The sequence below is a fragment of the Armigeres subalbatus genome, chromosome 3 (assembly GCF_024139115.2).
Source record: "Armigeres subalbatus isolate Guangzhou_Male chromosome 3, GZ_Asu_2, whole genome shotgun sequence".
NCBI classification, from domain to species: domain Eukaryota; kingdom Metazoa; phylum Arthropoda; class Insecta; order Diptera; family Culicidae; genus Armigeres; species Armigeres subalbatus.
In genome coordinates, this window is record NC_085141.1 from 27,769,422 (window position 1) to 27,776,184 (window position 6,763).

The following is a 6,763-nucleotide window of genomic DNA, read 5'->3' on the forward strand; positions in this document are numbered from 1 at the left end:
TAAATGTGTATTTGTGTATGTGTGGGTGCACTAAAAGGTATGTAGTGAAAAATAGCCTGTTTTCGAGCAGTTATGTTAAACAAAAGCAGTTATGTTAAAAATACAATCACTTTTATTGGAATGTGAACTACTTGTTGTTCGGCCACCAATACTTCAATAAGGTGAATGTAAACAGGTTCTGCGCGATGTGCCTGAATAAGTTTTTCATATGAATATACAAATAAGCATTTATTCTATAAAACGTGTTAAAAATATTAGTTTGTGCAACTAGTTGCAAAAAGATGATTTTTTCAGCACGAGTTGTATGTTTATCCAACGAGGCTTGCCGAGTTGGATAAATACTACGAGTGCTGAAAAAATCGAGTTTTGCAACGTGTTACACACGCTATTTTTTCAGTAACGAAAAATGGGCTTTAATATGATAAACCTGTACAAGTCTAATTTACTTCATAAGATCATTCTTGCCAATAAATCATATTTCTGTAGAACAATTGGGTTCTATTTTATCTTCCCAATTTGCATAGCTCGACAAATAGCGAAGCGATAAATGAATTGTCCTTGGAAAAAATTTGACGTCATGTTTATCAAACTATTTCATTAATAACGCGACGCAGATAATACACTATTTGAACACATACCCAAGCTTATGCAGCAAAATGTAGTCATGTAACTACTGTTCTGATGTTGCATTTTCATTATAGCACCCAAATGAGTTGCATAATGGATTTTATGCAACTCATTTGAGTTGCATAATGGTCATTAAAGCACCCATTTCATTGGTATGGAAAAGTAGGCAGCAGCAGAACTGTTCGGTAAAAATTTTACAGATTTTTTGGTGGTTTTGACAGTTGAACAAAGGAAAATACCGCAGAAAATCGGTGAAATAATTACCGAACAAATCTGCTGTTGAGATTTCGGTGAATTGAAGCAAAATTCACCGAAATCTGTGAAATGATTTAAGTGTGCAGGTATTATATTCAGGAATCAGGTCGCTCTCGAATATAATTGATCTGTGACTCGTGTGGAAAACAATTTGGCGCCGAATTATTTTTTTTTTTTTTTTTGATTTTCTCATGATACGGGAAATTTGGCTATATGGATACTATCCGCGCAAAGTTGAAAGAATCGATTATGCTCTTGTGATAAGTTTTTACCCAAATCTGATAAAATTTTCGGAGGTCATCCAGAACATGAGTGACAATGGGCGTTGTGGAGCAAAATCGATTTTTTGAACCACCCTACTATGCATTATTTCAATCAATCCCTTGAAATTTGTAAAAGTGGTTTCGGCTTTTAAGGAGTAGTTTTTCCACTTACCCTGGTGCAATGGGGTAAATTGAAAACCCATATTACCTTGACCTTCAATTGTGATGAGTACACACGGAAGAAATAAACTACCCAATAGTGAGTTTAATTCACCCAACCTCGAACATCCGTACGGGAAGCCAAAATTGAGTAAGTAGGGTCGAAGTAGTTTGCCTTTACTCCCATGTTAAAAAAGTACCCAACGGAAAATTTATTGACCCAAATTTAAGTTTAATTCACTCAATTTCGACCTCAGGTAATAAAACTCAAAATTGGCTTCCCGTATTGAACTGGCGTCGTTGGATTGTTTGGCTCTTTTGTTTTTGACAACAAATGAAAGAGTGGATGAAAGCGAAGAGAAAAAATAACTCAAAAGTAAGTTTAAAAGTACTCAATTTTGGGTACTTTTTTTCTTCCGTGCACTAATCGAAATAAAAAAAACACCACCAAGTTTTTAATTTATATTTTCTGTTATGATGAACAGATGACGGTGTAAGCTCAACTGTTTCACAACTTTCCATTTCATTACATTGATACTAATGTTGACCATTTACACTAACGATGAAGAAAATCACGAAAAAAAGGTGCGAAATAAAAATTGCCCCACTTTAGTATTCCATCAATATTTGGTAATATCTTAACATAAACATCTTAAAAATACATGATAATGTATTTTGAGATGACAGTACGGGTCATTCTCTAGAATTACTTCAAAAATTTGTTTTTTTTTTCGACAGAATATTTTTTCAAAAGTGTTCGGCTCAAAATACGAAAACGAAAACGAAATTTTATCATATTTATGTTTTTGAATCGTTTACCTTTTTATAACACCAACGAGCAAGTATAAAGCAAAGATTTTCAAAGAAATGAGGGCCCGGAGAACAGGCGAATCTCTCAAAACTCTCTAGATTTTTCTCTAAAAACCTTGTTTTAAAAAAGAAATTTTTATTCAAACATTCTATTAAGTTACGGAATGGCTTTCCAAGGAATGCCCAAAGGGTAACTTTGCCGAACACCGTTTGACCGAATAGTTGAAATTATTTTCTTTATTAAGTGAAGCGAGAAGTGAATAGTGAACATGAGAACTTAGAAGTCATGATGTGAGTACAGAGTTGAGAAAAATGAGTAATGAGAAGTGATAAATGATTTGTATGAAGTAAGTAATGAAGAAAGAGATATGGAAAGTTAGACGCAAGTGGTGAGACGTGAGTTGTGGTAGTTTAGAAATGAGAAGTAAAAGAGTGTAGTGTGGAAAACAACAGAAGGGGTGAGAAATGAGAAGATAAATGGAAAGTGAGAAGCGTAAAGTCTAGAAGTGAAGGAAGAAGGAGGATAAGAGAAGAAAGAAGAAAGAAAGGAGAATGAAGAAGGAAGAAGGAAGAAGATAGAAAAAATAGGAAGAAGATAGAAGAAATAAGAAGAAGGAAGTAAGATAATGGCAGAAGGGAGAAATAAAAGGATTAAAAAATATGGAAAAAATATGAAAGAAGATGAAAGAAGGAAAAGAAAGGTGAAGGAAGGAAAATTGAAGAAAGGTAGAGGAAGAAGAAATATGCTAGAAGAAATAAGAAAGAAAGAGGAAGGAAGTATATGATGGAAGTAAAGAACAAGGAAGCGGTAGGAAAATGAAAAAAGAAGGAAGGAAAAAGGAGTGTAAAAGAAGGAAGAAAGAAAAAGAAGAAGGATAAAGGAAGAAGGAAGATGAAAAAAAGAAGAAGGAAAAAAGAAGTTGGAAAAAGAAAAAAGAAAGATGGAGAAAGAAAAAAGGAAGGAGGAAAAAGGAGAAGAAGGAAGGAAGAAGGAATAAGAAACAGAGAAAGAGGTAGAAGGAATAAGGAAGAAGAATAATAAGGAAAAATATCACAATTTTTAATTCTTCTTTTTCCCTCCTCACTTCGCACTTCTCACTCTTCACTTTTCATTTTTCACTTCTCACTTGTCACTTCACTTCTCACTTCCAATTATGAGATGTGAAAATGTCTCATTCCTCACTTCTCGCTTTACACTTTATGTAATTCTCACTACGTACTTTCCATTACTAATTTATCTTTACTCACAATCTAAGATATGTTTTTCAATCATTCGGACAAAAGGTCCGACACCTCATGTATATTCGTTCATTCGTCCAACAAAGGAGGAACATATCGAGGTTTATAGGTATCGAAATAAAACCTGGAAGGCAAGGACAGCACATTATCCACTTTCTGTGCAGTGTTTGGAATGGGAGTAATGTATTTCCCTTTTTTCTAGCTATGTCAATATGGCGTATCGCTATTGGAGGTGAGTGCCATTGTTTGACTAACATCTTCTCCCCAACACGGCTCAGCTTTTCGAATGAAATGCACCACCGAATTGGGATTTGTTCTACTGACCTCAAGTTCTATAAGCCCCTTGGTGAAGAACTTTCAGCTTGATCAAAAATTGCCGAACAACGACATAACAGATGCTACGAATCTCTTTTTTTTCTATGTAACAGAAGCGATATAGATCATTTTGAAGTTTCACTATAAGCTTCAAATGATATCGGCTCGGACAATGACCTATAATGAGATCCGTAAAAGTGCTTAGGTCTCTTTTAAATAATTCTACAATGTTGCGAGTCATAAAAACATTTTGAGTGATAAAGCGTTTCGATTATCTGGCATTGGTTGTGTTCCTAAAATTGGTTTTTATTTTCATGGATTCCCATACCTTCAGGTCCATACTAAGAAAAGAAGTTGACAAGCTGCAAAAAGGTTCCGGTCCTGTAAACCGACTTTTATATCGGCTTTTCCGTTACCATCTATTCCACAGTGTCCTGGAATCCAATATAGATTGACTTGGTTGCGACAAGACAGTTTTTGGAGGGACTGAATGCATTCCCAAACTTGAAGTGCTTGTTGCGGACTTTAAAGCATTCAAAACTGCTTGGCTGTCGGACATTATGCATGTGTCTGTAATTTCTACGCAAACATGTTACAGAACACTCTGGAGTTGGGTGAACTTCCGCTGGGAATAGGGTGTAGTAAAGCAGATTGAATATTTATAAGAATCTGGCCAATTGCCAACTTCCCATGGGAATCGATATGTCTAGCTCAGGGCCAGTAACTCCTGCTCCCACTTGGTTGTTCAGTTTTGAACCGCCTGTATAAAACGTAATTGATCCTGAGCGAAGTTTCGGTCCTCCATTTAACCATGTATTGCGCCCAGGATCAATTACTTTGAACAGTCGATTGAAATTGTACTTTTTCTCCATTCAGTTTTTTAGAATGCTAAGATGACCCTTAAGGTCACCCCTAAGAAGTTTTTGAATCTTTTGTTCCTTAAAGCACTCTTTTTCGCTTCTAATTGTACAATTTGATGCAGAGGAAGCATGTACATAGTAAAGCATTTAGTACACTTGATGGTGTACTGCTCATTGCACCTGTAACTGAGATGGTCGCCAATCGTTGAAGTTTTTGATCTGAGTATTTGGCTTACAAAACCTAATAACTTTAGAAGTACTCAATGAACATTAAGCTGCGAGGCAACAATGATTCAGTGAGGGATGTAATGCCAATAAGAAGAAGACCTGGAGGAATTTCTGAAAGTATTGCTAAAAGACCTTCTGAAAGAAAATTCTTAGGTGGTATTTTCAAAGGAATTTCTGAGGGTATTTCTAGAGTTTCTTGCGAAAGATTTTCGAAGAAATTCTTTGAGGAATTTTGTAATGAGTCACTGGAGCTTTGAAACCAGCCTAAGATTGAGTTACGTTTTTATAGTTTACTCTATTGACTCCATCTAAAAGGAGCAAAAGGTTGAGGTCATTAAATTGGTGGCTAAAGGAGCTGACATCAGTAACATGACGTTTGGGTCCCCATCACAGGCGAGTATTTTGATTCAATTTCTCTTCAATCGACATTCAATCATCCTGTGTTGCAGCATGCCGATTTTACCGCGTGGATCTACTATCAAAACGTTAGAGGACTGAATACCAAATGGGACGATATCTTCTTGGCATCGATCGTGATTATGCTAACAGAGACAGGACTATACGAGAGCATCAATTTCTTCCAGATTTTTGAAAACCGTTTTAACGTCTTCCAGTCGTGACCGCAATTCCCTCAAAACTCGGTCATCAGAAACAAAAGGGCAAAAGGTCATGAGAAACACTCACCACTTAGTCAGCGACCCCTGATGTTTCTCAGTTCTAGTGCAAAACAAGATGGAACAGAATGGCACTCCTGCATAATATATGAGCTGTGGCAGTCAGGTTCATTGTCCATCTTAGCGAACAGTGATTTCTACGAGTGATTCGTAGATTTGGGCCTCTAGTGCGTTCTAGCTAATTCTTCCATACGCTTAAAACTCCATATATTCTTAAATTCACTGAAAGCTTCTTCTCTATCGAATAGAATAGGAACATATCTTCTTGATCAGACGACCGTGCGTTTTCACTGCGATGTAGGTAGCAAAAAGATGATTACATATTTTGTGCAAGAGACTTCTTCGTGCGAACAAGAAAAGAACCTGATGAAAAGTAGACAAACTTTAAACCTGAGAGAGACGTGCCCACAACATGGCAAGATAACTAGAGAAGCATCCCCCTGTTCAACTCTAAATTTTGAATACAATATTGGTTATTGAAACTGCTTTTCTTTGACAGGTGGAACGGACATTTAATTTCGATCGTCACCTTGCCGCAACAGTCGCACTCCATGATGAGTTCTGGCTTTTTCAAAAACTTTATTCAAGTGTTTGTTAGTTAGTGTAGGTTAGATTGGGGTGTATTTATTGATAGACATCGGCCATATTTGGCCGCCACACCAAATACAAACGATGTCTATCAATAAATACACCACATTCTAACTTACACTAACTAACAAATACTTAATTTTTTTAAAGCTCTTTCCTAACAAGGGTACCTACCGTTTTGACTCAAATTTCTAACACTCGCGTTTAAATGACCATTTTGGCTTTATTTATTGTAATCTTGATCCTCAGTGCGGAAAGCTGGTGAAAGTTTTAGTTTCAGGGCGCTAAAACGCCAGTGTTCGGAATATGAGTCATGTTCGGGATTTGAGTTAAAACGGTACCATGTAACTGTCAACGGACAACATTCAGACCGACATGTATAGATATGTATTCCATTTGGCGTTCCACAAAGTGTTGTCTTGATCCCCACGCTCCACAATATGTTCGCAGCGGACTTGGTGATGCTTGACGGAGTTAAATATTTTCTTTTCACTGATGATACTGGTTTTGTCGTGTCAGATTCCGACCCAAATATGGTGGTCTCTGTAATATCCGTTCTGAATTGCAAATTATTTTGATCCAGTGTAGAAACTGTCGACGAATCGACGAATAGCCAACTGTGTAAAGTAAAACATTCTTATGTAATCGATGGTTTCTATAATGAATAAAACGAGCTGGTCGCTCTCTTGACTTCTGGACATCGTAGCGTTCTGACGTGCTAAATTAAGAAAGAACCCTTATCCCT